We start from the raw sequence: 12,552 nt of genomic DNA, 5'->3' as shown, positions 1-12,552 counted from the left end.
TCAAATTTCAAAAATGTATGCAACCATGAAAATGATTTTAAAATTAGAGCAGAATGGCACTTTTTCCTAACCTCACATGGAATAGGTCCATGTGATGGTATCGGTGGCAATATTAAGCGAATGGCTAGAGATGCTAGTATTAGAAAGTCAGCGGAAATTAATAACGCCAAACAATTTTTTGACTGGGCTGTGTCGCAAAAGGTGAAAGACCAATTTAAAAAAGATTGGGAATTCATCTATGCAACTGAAAATGACTATTCAGAGGCTGAAAAATTACTTCAGGAGAGATTTTCTAACCTTGTTCCAATTCCTGGAACAAAAAAATATCATTCATTTATTCCAAAAGACGAACGAAGCATTTTTGCGAGTGAATTCTCAGATGCACATGAAAACCAAGAAAATACAGCATGCTTTGTTCTTAATACTACAAAGAAACGAAAATCTTCTGGTGGTAGCAACCAAAGGCAATCTTCCCGGTTGAAAAAATAGATAGTTTTAAGATAAAATGTAAGTTATGTACTGAATAATTGAATAAATAAAATTAAAGAAAAATATAAAAAGAATCTTATTTGTTCCATAGAAAAGAAAGAATCCCTTGGAATGGAAAAGACACAGTTTTTTCAGCTTTGCTTAACGGTGTAATGTTTAATGAAAAATATAATCCAATCCGACTTATACTTCATTAAAACCAATCCCATATCGTTTCTTTCAGATCTTTTAGAAAATTTGCAATTGCTTTAATAAAAAAAACCTTGTTTTTCTGATGCTTCGGTTGAAATATGGGTTTTCAAAGAAAAGGCTAATATGGTCATTTTTCACAAAATTGACCATAACTCAGGAACAAAAAAAAAGTACATCCTAAAAGTTACTAGAATTGATGTTTATAAAGTTTCCTTCTCAAAAATATTTTAATAAAAATTTTTCGCGAGTTCGGGCATAGATTTTCCAGCTTTTCTTTATGAATTTCCCTAACGGTGGAAAATTTTGTGGAAAACTTTTTCCAGTTCATATTTTTTTTTTTGGATTTCTGAGAAAATTTGCTTAAATTTTCATATAACAACTTTGTTTCTACGATGCTTCGTTCTTGAGTTATGATTTTTCAAAGTAAGTAGTGTCAAGGGAAAACAAAAATTTTCCACCTGAGTTTTCCGGAAAAATAGGCGACCCTAAATTTTTCTCTATTTTTTTTTATTCCTATATCCATGAGCCCTGCCTGTGGAAAAAGTTTCATGAAAATCTGAGACCCTTCGGCCCAATTTGTACGATAATAAAAAAAATCCCCAGAAGCTCAACACATCCCGCAAAGGCTTCGTGCCGCGAGCTGAAATTTGCCAAGATAAGGATGGAAGTATCTTGACGGAAGGACAGGAGGTGATAGAAAGGTGGAAGCAGCACTACGATGAACACCTGAATGGCGCAGAGAACACAGGCACAGAAGGTCAGGACAGCGAAGGCGATGGCTATGTCAGCACAGCGGACAGTGGAAACCAACCAGCTCTCACGATGGGGGAAGTAAAGAATGCCACTCAACAGCTCAAGAACAACATGGCCGCTGGCAAAGATGGTATCGGAGCCGAAATCATCAAGATGGGTCCGGACAGGTTGGCCGCTTGTCTACATCGGCTGATAGTCACAATCTGGGAAACGGAACAGCTACCGAAGGAGTGGAAGCAAGGCGTTATATGCCCGATCTACAAGAAAGGCGACAAGTTAGATTATGTGAACTTTCAAGCGATCACCATTCTAAATGCGGCCTACAAAGTATTACCCAAAATCATCTTCCGTCGTCTGTCACCTATAGTAAGCGATACGGCGCCTTGTTATAGTTTAATCAAAATCATAACAATATAACTACATCAAAATCATAAGAATATGAACTATGCCTTTTGTATGATAAAAAATATTTTTTTTGTTTGACACCTAACGCTTGAGCCTCCTACCCCTTCTCCTAGAGAGCGTTACATAATTTATGGATGGAGCCTTATAACATTATGCTACAAAAATATATTATGTTTCTAACCTATGAGCTATGATAAATTTTGACTCCTTGAGCCATGATTATATTGTTCATGACGTCCTGTTAAAAACATCGAATCTAGAGTTTAGTTCAATATTCCATATTCAAGGCCAGTGAATGGGTAACAATACTTTTCCATTATGTTATCCTTGCTTGGACGACCTGCTTCCTTCCAAGTCCATGAAGTTATTTAATGCCTTTAAGCACAAGTGTTTTTTTTTTCACTTTTACACAAAACTTGAACATGAACTTTATGAAAAAATTCAAAACACATTATGAATCAATAACACTGAGACAATTCAGCAACAGTAGACGGTGCTTATTGCTTCAAAAGCAGATATTCTTACGGAACTTAGAAACGTTTCTTGCCTATAACTGCATATTTAACACATTCGACATTTTTGATGATTTCGAATTAATACCGTGAAATTCCATAAATTATGAAAACTTTCAATCAACTTTTTGAAATCTGTGAGATTTTTTTACAAAATGCGAAACACATAACAAGTTATTTTATCACATTACTAAATGTACCGCATAACAGTCATATTGAGATTCTACATGGGCCTCATAGTGTAGTAGCAATGAGACTTCTATCAGATTTTTTCATGGCGAATTACCCAACATGTGATGCAAACTGTGAATAATTTCAGCTTCGAATAAGTATTGTTAAGTTTTTGGTAATTTTAATTTCCTCGCAAACCGACAAAAAATACACATACTCATAGATTTTCCATTATTTTCCATTATAATTTAACAATATTTCCCTCTTTGTCTAACTCGTAAGCTTTTCTCATGAACATGAATGAGCGTTTCCATGCCAAAGAGAAAAGTCATGGAGGCGCTTGGTTGCTGACTTTTCATTCTCTAGTAAACAGGTATAATATGCCCCCCCTATGGAAAAACTGCTCTATCGCAGTGGCAAATGCACTACTTCTATAGTTTTTGGTGTCAAAGTGTTTGGTCATGCTCTGCATGCAACTTTCTCTTGCCAGGTAGCTTCTAAAAAAAGTACAAGACGTTTTCTGTAAACGGTCCAAATCTTGACGTTTCAAAACAAACCAGGCAATATGCCCCTCCCGTAGAAAAAGTTTCGCAGCGTTGTAGAAATGTTTCCAAGGAGAATTCCACCACTTGCTAAGCTTAAAAGGGTCCATTAGTAGTCGTCTTCCGGTAAAAGCTTTTTGTTATAAGTACAATATTAAAGGATGGGCTTCATTCACAACGAGGCTTGCCTATCGGACCCAACATTTTACGCCAAGAAGCAGATTTTCGATATTTTTGGTATTTCTATTGGTTGTTCATACTTCGCAAAGATCTTATATCCGCAACATCATATTTTCGCGGACATTTAAGATATGTAATCAATGATTAATACTCAATCTCTTGAAAATGAAGTGGGCGTATTGCCCGGTTGGGGCGCATTATACCAATTTACCCTACTGGGCGATTATGAAGTAGCACCTTCTTAAACGACCTAAGGTAGTGAAGACAGTCGAGGAACTGAGGAAAGTATGGGTTTACACGCAAAAAACGGTTGATTCACCAGGTTGTGCAGAATCTTATGGCCGGGGTTAAGGCCAAGATGCGGGCATTTGCGTATGGACTGTAAATGAAATACGAGTTAAATGGTAAAATGATGTTTAATAGTTATTTTTCAATCCCTGAAAATTTGATAGCAATCGGAAGAAAACTGGAAATTTGCGAATCAATTTTTTGTGTGACAATTTCATCGTGGACACCCTTTACAAGGAGGCGTGGAGCCCAGCGAGCTAGGTGGACGGATCAAATGCTATCGATTTAGCGAACGTGGGGAAGAACCGAGGACGAAGAGATGCTGCCCCGAACCGAGTATTATGACGTGAAATTGTTGATTCAGTGTAGTCTGTTTAGATGTTAACTAAATAAATGTAATGAATAGTTGACCCAAAAAACCTTGTTCTGTCACGCAGTAGGTTTTTGGTAATGTGGAACAAAATTCAACAAAATGAATGTCAATTTTCTCCTGTTTTTCTTAGTCTTTCCGTTAAATTCTTTGATTTTTTTTTTAAATACATACACGTCGGAACTTTTCAAGAATCTATTTGTAGAAGATTTAAGTAAATCCGATGATTCGTTAGCAAGCCATTTCGTGACATTCAGACACCATTCCATTTCAATTTATATAGTTCCACAAAATTGCTGTCAGCGATATTTTTTTTTTTTCCTAGCGTTAAATCAGCTGAGGAATGCATCTCTGATATTCTGGAAAACAACGTTTAAATAACTGACACTTTGGCAAACATTATTATACTCTAACTGCGATGATATACGTATGCTTGACGGAAAATGGGGTATCTTTGAACAACGGGGAAACATTGATCGGATGATCCTCCCTGTGAAGGGTGCGAATAAGCATTTTTCGTTGCATCACTTTCTATAAATGAACGGTATTTCTCAATTTTGAACTATTGAACTTTTGAAAACTGTGATTAAAAAGAAAAAAAAGACACCATACGTTAATGCTTCTAATGGAAAATTTACCCTTTGAAGGAAGCACAACACTTGACAAAGGAACTAGCATGCAACGCCCAATGGCACAGTCGAGATACATTCCTGACGAAAAATTTTCCAGATTGCAGCAGGAATCGAACCCACACTACTTGACTCGATGCGCCAAATGATTGGTAACACAAACCGCACGGTCACGAAGCCCACCAGATTTTTGTGAAATTGAGTTTAATTTCTGCGTAAATGTATCACTATTTTTATGGAACTATGATTTGCTTGATTATGAATGATCTCCCCGAAGCACATTTGTCTTTATGTGACTCATAAACCAACGAAAACTATGAAAATTTTATTTTTACTGGAAATAAGAGGTCCGAAGCAAGCGAAGACCACTTTTTCGGAGAGCGTATCAGAAATCCGATTAGGCGTGAACTTAGCATGGATCGCATTACCAACTATAAATGACTCCAGATCCTTACCTTATCCCTCTAACCCAATATCGTTTCCATGAAAATTGTGGAGATGCAGAGGTAATATTATTTTACTTCCCTGATGACCGTTAGGACGTGGCCAGCACCATTATTGACTTTTAAATTTTGAACTCTCGATTTGTGTACATTGAGAATGGTTAGCTAAACTCAAGCCCCATTTAGAGAATCTAATTGCAGCGTTTTTTGGGGCCTTCCTTAGCCGAGTGGTTAGAGTCCGCGGCTACAAAGCAAAGCCATGCTGAAGGTGTCTGAGTTCAATTCCCGGTCGGTCCAGGATCTTTTCGTAATGGAAATTTCCTTGACTTCCCTGGGCATAGAGTATAATCGTACCTGCCACACGATATACGAATGCGAAAATGGCAACTTTGGCATAGAAAGCTCTCAGTTAATAACTGTGGAAGTGCTCATAAGAACACTAAGCTGAGAAGCAGGCTCTGTCCCAGTGGGGACGTTAATGCCAAGAAGAAGAAAAATTGCAGCGTCCATTGTTCTAGTCCAGTGGTTTTCATATTGTGCTCCGTGGTGTACTCGTTGTTCCACGAATCCTTAGCAGATGCTCCGTGAAAGCTATGAAAAATTGTACCAATATGAAGTATCTGGTAGTTTGTGCTTTGAACTAGTATTTTAATTGGGCTGCTGCGTGCATACGTCAGTGGTGTGCGTGTCAACAGTGCATACCTGCTCGGTTGGATGTACGTCAATTGACATCAAACCGAGGGATACATTTTATAGCATATTATCTCACATAATAGGGTATCCCATAAAAACCAAGCCTTATCTATAATTTTCAATAGTAGAAAAATACGACAACTGAAAATCGCGCTGAAAATTTGATCGATCAATTAATTTTTGGCTGCAAATAATCGTTCAAATTTTCTGGGATATTTTTCAAGGAAAACGTTCAGATTTTTAATTGGAAGCTTAAGAATAATCTGTCAGTGAAAATTTACCAGTCAGTTTCGAAGTGTTCCGACTTGTTTTCGTGTACAAAAAAAAACGAAGAATTTCAGGGAAAAAAGTCAGAAAAACAAAGGAAGAAAACCGAACATACAGTTTGATTTTTTTTTCCAATGTCTGAGAAAGCTAAATAAACGTATAGTTCAAATCTCAAACATTCCAACCACAATTTTTGAAAAGTATTGAAAAGAAACACTGATCAATTTTACCTCGGATTACAGTACTTCCGTCGTATTTCATTCTATGTTTGAATGATTCCATAACCGTCTACCCTTAAACAATTGATAAATTTCGCTCACTCACCTTTTAATCTCGTCCGAAATTTTCGTCCGCACCTCATCGTGATCCGTGTAATGAATCTCGGTTGAGTCAAAGCGCACAAAGTCCACCTTCGGCTTCCTGGGGATAGTGGTGCTGGTGTTTGTACTGTTTCCTTGTAGCTTTTTCGATGTCGGTGGCAGCTCTTTGTGCTGCTGTTGATTGTCGTCCTGCTGTTGCTGCTGCTGAAGCTGGATGCTGGGTTCCTTCATCGAGAGACTGATTGTGGAAACTGCTACCTCCGCCAACGGGAGGGTGGCCAGCGAAGGAGACGTCGGCGGTGGATGTCGTCCCCTGATAGAAGGGGTGGGTGAGGCCACTGGCGTTGGGGACAGTATCCGGACGCTGTGAGTGCTGCTAGATCTGTTGGGCATCCTGATTCCTCCGACAGACTTGCAGATGCCCCGAGGCATAACGTCTGCCTCTGTTGTGGCACTTGTTTCGTAGCTTTCGTCAGCGAGCTCTTTTGCGTAGACATTTTCCATGATAGTTCACGACGAGCGCTGGTACACTGTGCCACCGGTATTTGTTGAGTTACGCCGCCGTTTGTTTCAATTGTTGCTCGCTACGATGTTGGCGCTTCCGCAAAAGCCGGGACATGGTTTAACTGGGTCATTGGTGTCACTGTTGCACACTCTCACGCTAAGAAACACTTCCGGTAGAAAAGGCAAATTATGGGATTTACGGTGGATGATATTTCTGGGTTGGCTGCACTTGTTAGCTTATTTTCTATTGCTATTGCAAACGGTGCGCTAATGCAAAGGGATGGTAGGGTATTGCTTGGCTTTTTTCATAATTAAAGCGTAGATTGTTCACCAGATGGCTTTAATGGGCGATGTTGTTGTTAATTTATGCTTTAGAGGCGATCTGCAAAGAATGTGAAAGAAGAGAAAGCAATTTAGTGCTATTTTTTATTTAACAAAAGCTTTTTACATTATTTAAGCAGTCTTGAAATTAAGAACCTAGGCTGAATCAGTTGTCTAATGCTTACTGAGCAAGGATTATAAGTTTAATCCCAACCTCGTCCCATACATGAAAAGACTGAACGTATCCAACGGCAACAACTTTCCAGGCATCCAACAAATTCCTTTCTTCTTCGATCAAATATCATGGGTTCTAGTTTGGCTCAAAACGCACTTGTCAAACAAATGACAAAAATACTATCTCTACAAACAATTACTTAAACATACGGAAGACATCATGCTCCATGAGACAACAGTTTTCTGTGCTCTAGAGTATGGGCCTGGCCATGAAACAGAATCTTCTGAGTAAATGTACATGAATCTTGTCATGAACTAAAAATCGATTCAACTAACTAACAAACTATTATTGTATATTGTACAACTATAGTGAGAAAACCTCGCTTGTCTTACACAGCATCAGCGTGGCTGTTCTGACTTCGGTGAATTGCGCAACATTCGAAAACTTAACCGCCCAGCTGTCGATCGATTGTTTACTGTTAGAATAAGTTTTTTGTTGTATGCGATAAGCGCAATTCTTCGACATCTCCGTTGCAAAACATACCGTGATTAAAAAAAAACATCAATATCCTGGAAATTTGATTACCAAAATTCGTTTTTTTTCTGAATAATCCAAAATAATGTTGTTTTAGCAAAAAGCAGCATATTCGCTGCATTCTAATATCTCATGTTTTTAGAGGATACCCTTACCGAACACTATTATGATGAATTTACTAAAGAAATCCATAAATTATTTTCAAATCGATATATGTCCGAAAAATATAATTGAAAAAAAAAGGCAAAATTACAAAAGGAATTTCCCAGACAGTACATAGCGGGAATTTTTGTCGAATAGGGTTTAATTTTTAAGAAATTTCGGCATGGGCAAGTTTTCTTCAGATGAATGGCTAAAATATGTAACAAAATCAACCATAGTGTTTTATTCCAGTATTAAATTCTTTCTTTGATTTTGATTCAATGTTTTAAGTATTTTCGCATGAATAAATTTATTACTGAAACTATAGTTTTCAGGAAAACCTATTATTTCATAAATTATTGATTGATTTCCAACAGATTTGTAGCAAAGTTTTTTAAAGCACTTTTCGATATTCTTGAAAGAATTTAAATACAATCAAATTCCTCAAGAAATATTAAAGGGTGGCTAAAGATTTTTTGCAAATCTCATGAAAATTAGTCAAATAATATTGTGGGATTTCTTCATACTTTCAAAGCGAATTCCTCCTGGTGGACATCCATTCCTTCTATGTCTACTTTTACCTAGCAAATTGATTCTGAAATATGTTCGCGGGTTCACCTAAAAAATACTACTTTATATTTAAAAGTTCAGTTTTCCTTCGATAATCCTCCAAAAAATCATTGATTCTGTCATATCTAATACTGGGATATCTCACTGAAAGTTCTACTAGAAATTCATCTGTGAGTTTCTTTAAATATGTTTTACCAAAACTCTATTTTAAATTCTTCCGTGAAGTTTATCACAAGTCCTTAAAAAGCATTTCCAAAATACATCACAAATTGCGTAATTTTTTTTTATGTTTTATTTCTTGAAATTTTGCTTCAAATTCCCGGTTATATATGAACTGGAAAGAAAATTGTTTTGAAATGTCTCTTGCCTTCGAATCTTTCGAGGAAATTTGTTAGAAAAAAAAAAACAGAAAATCTTTTGCTCCCAAAATAAGCACATCAGTAAAGTAATCTGTAGAGAAACATGTAGCAAAATAACTGAGAAGGGGGAAATGATTCACAAAGATATTTATGAAGAAGTTTGTATTTATCTTCCCAAGAAATAATTTTACCAATTATGGCCAGAATCCATATTCTTGGTTTGAATTTTTGTGCGATACAAGGGCGGAGTTTCTAGAGGCTTTCTGGCAAAATTCTAGAAAAACAGGAGTCAAGGAATGATAGATTTCAAGGATTTCTAAATAAGATTCTAATGGAATCTCAAAATAGGTAAATTATAGGAGTTTCGAAAAAAATGTAGAAGTCTTAAACGTATGATTCCTGATTTCTGAAAGTCCATCAGGAATTCCTCAGAAAGTTTTCAAAGTGATGTACAATACATTTTCGACAATGTCCTTAACAAATACCAGCAATATATGCGATCGCTCTATCACAAATGGGGTTGATTTGACGAGATACGACCAGGTCGAAAGCCGGACCCATACTAACCATTTCATTGAGCCAACGTTGGCTTATGAGTAGTGGGGTACAAGCAAGGCAAAAGTGCGACGCTATATATAAAATCTCTCACTGTCGCTCGTAGGCACGCTTAGAAGAGTCGAATTGGACATCTAAGAGAGCCTAAGGAGATGGTGGGTTGTAAAGGAGAATATGGGGTCGTGACGGACTTTAGTTTCAGGTTGGCCGATTGCGCTGCAGAATCATTACCCGTTCTGTGGCGTAGTTTGTTAACACGCCCAGTCTAGCATATTGGGAGTCGTGGAATCGAAGCCCACCAGAACCTTCAGTTATTTTCAAAAAACCGTCAGCTAGTTTGAGCCGTAATAGACGAATCTATGACAAAAGGTGGATAGACAAAAGTTCGAGTGACAAAAGGTCGAATGGATAAAAGGTCGAATGGACAAAAGGTCGAATGAACAAAATTTCGAATGTACAAAAGGCCGAATGGCTAAAAAGGTCGAATGGCAAAAATGGTCGAATGGACAAAATTATTGGAAGAACGCAAGCTTAAACAGACAAAATTTAGGTAGACAAGCTAAATAAGAAGCGATTGAAAGCAACACCAACTGGACTATGTGTTACCTGTTGCCCAATGTTACTGATCCTGTTTAACTCCTAGTTGGAGGTGATGTCTACACCGTTGAATTGTTAAAGAAGCTTACAATATTCTTTTGCGGATCACGTTTTATATCGGAACTGGTTAAATTATGTATTCATTACAACAGAATAACTTTGAAGAGCATTTGCTGTACTCTGTAGATGAAAAACGCGCAGCTATTCAGAAAAACCGTTCTGTTCTGCTCAATGATCTTTTTGTGGTGAAAATAGTTTACACTTCTCAGGTCACAGTGTATCCAGAGTTACTGTACACGTGCTGTAGCCTTATCTGCAGGAGCCAAATTTCTTTCAGGATCGCCCGTGCAGTGCACATTTTGAGACCTATTTTGATGTTTCTCATTTTTCTTGAGATGTGTCTGAATGCTTCACATACGCTCTGTCGAATGATACCGATACCGATGGCGTGCGCAGTTCCGAGTAGTGTAAGAGACAAGCCTCTTCGTTCGCTTTCAGAATTTTCTTGAGCCTCCGGCTAGCGCAGCACACTATGATTCTGATGCGTTGAAAGATGGTTTGGTTGAAGATTCGTAGGCACATTTACCGTTTTGACTCATATTCCGAGCACTTAAGGACAACAGTGACTTCAAATGCATCTGATTGGCATAAATCGGATGATATTTGTGTAAATTTTAATTTCCTCGCCAAGTCTAACTGTTGGCTGTTGGGTGTACTAATAATTATGTTGATTTAATTAGTTTTAGTATTGTTTATATGTAAAAATATGGAACAACATTTTGATTCAAATGCCGAACACTGTGTTCATTCTGTCTCATATTCCGAACACCTTGATTCAAATTCCGAACAGCACGAATAAATCGTTTTCAAATGAATAATTTCACAAATAAATTTATCTAAGCTTGTTCTGCTGGTCTTAAACTAGTGAATCATCACTACTCCCGCGGTATAAATTATATTGGAGACGTTAAAATTGAATTGGAATTGACTGCCATTTCCTCGTTATTTGGTGATATATTTCAGCGAAACATTTCAACCAAATCGCCATACAAAAACCGAGTGTTCGGAATATGAGTCTGTTCGGAATTTGAGACAAAACGGTATGAGCTCCTGATAAATATAAAATACAGCATCGACATGCAGGCCAATCGAGATACTATGTGTTGTGATGCCGTGTGCTAGAATGCAGTAACTAAGGCTGTCATAGGGCACTTGCAGCCTTTGTTTAGTGTGCCCAACGGACCCCTTTGATTTTGCTGGGAAACGTTTCGTAACGTGTTTTCCGTTTCAAACCGTTACCCAGCAAAATCAAAGGGAGCCGTTGGGCACACTTTTGTTTGCTGCAAGCGCCCTATTCAGATTAGGCTAAAATTGCAGCATCTATGGCGTGCCGATCAAGACTCGACTGTAGAGGTTTAGCTTTGTCGAGACTGGTCCCCTGTAACAATGTTCAAGACAGCAAGGGGAAGCAGTTTGCCGAGGCTATTTCTGCTGCCTCTTTCAAAGAAGAGAAATGGGCCCAAGTGCAAGTGTAATGTATGTGTCCTTTGTAAACCTCAATGCAGAGCATGGGCAGATTTCAGGTCGTCGGTGATGTGACATCACACTCACACTCCCTGAGTTTTCTTCTCACCGGTCGTGTTGCAGATCTTGTCCTTGTAAGAAACACGATGCAGGAGATTGCATTCAATGCAAAATGATCGAATGATAGGTAAAGCTCTCAGTCAATGCATGTATAGCAGGGAAACAAACCTTGTCCCAGTTGAAAAATAATGCCAGAAAAAAGGATGATGATTAGTCCCTGATGTTAATTGAAATCAGTCGAAACCAACAGTCAGATATTAATGCATAAACCTGAAGAACAGCAAAACTTCAAAGGAAGGAAAATCGTTTGTTAAAACATGCAATTGAAATGCCCATAAACACTCCAAACCATAAAAAACAGCCGATGTTTAGAAGAACACAAAATTTCAATTGAAAAAAAAACAAGCAAAATGTTAATTACGGTCTATAAAGAAGAGGCGATGTTTGAAAGAAAGAATAATAGTCGATACAAGTGTCCACAACTGTATAAAATCTCAAAAGAACAGCCAATGTTTAAAAGAAGGACGAATTTCTAATGAACATGTATCATATAGAAAGCAATCAATCTTTTGTATGGAAAATAATATCCAAGCAAATGATACTTCTAAAGAACAGCTATCATTTAAAAGAAGGAAAAATCACAGATGAGAAGGGAAAAACTTGTGATGAAAATGTTGGCAACAAAGTGTACAATAATATTTTCAGCGGTAAAACTAGGCTTATGCTATAAGTAAAAATGTGTCGAATCCACGCTTCAAACTCAAAAGAGCATTTTCTCCATTCGACTTTTGTCCATTCGACGTTTTTTCCATTCGACCTTTTGTCCATTCGACCTTATGTCCTCCAACCGTAATAGACATGACATCCCTAGTTGCGTAATATTTTACGTAAGCTTCTACCGCACTACCAAATAATCGATAATAGAACGTTCGTTTAAAATTTCTAAAGGTAGGAAAAA

The 12,552-nt window shown here is 37.6% G+C and overlaps 1 long non-coding RNA gene across 1 annotated transcript in view; it reads right to left on the bottom strand.

Annotated features, from left to right (window-relative positions):
• Nucleotides 1-6,264: 6,264 nt before the first annotated feature.
• LOC110676086 overlaps nt 6,265-12,552 on the bottom strand; it is a 175,069-nt gene continuing 168,781 nt past the window's right edge. Inside the window, exon 3 of the long non-coding RNA XR_002500057.1 lies at nt 6,265-7,140. This is a non-coding gene — a long non-coding RNA (uncharacterized LOC110676086). The remainder of the gene's footprint in view (nt 7,141-12,552) is intronic.

The sequence above is a fragment of the Aedes aegypti genome, chromosome 2 (genome assembly GCF_002204515.2).
Source record: "Aedes aegypti strain LVP_AGWG chromosome 2, AaegL5.0 Primary Assembly, whole genome shotgun sequence".
Lineage (NCBI taxonomy): Eukaryota > Metazoa > Arthropoda > Insecta > Diptera > Culicidae > Aedes > Aedes aegypti.
This window is presented reverse-complemented; position numbering and strand designations above follow the sequence as displayed.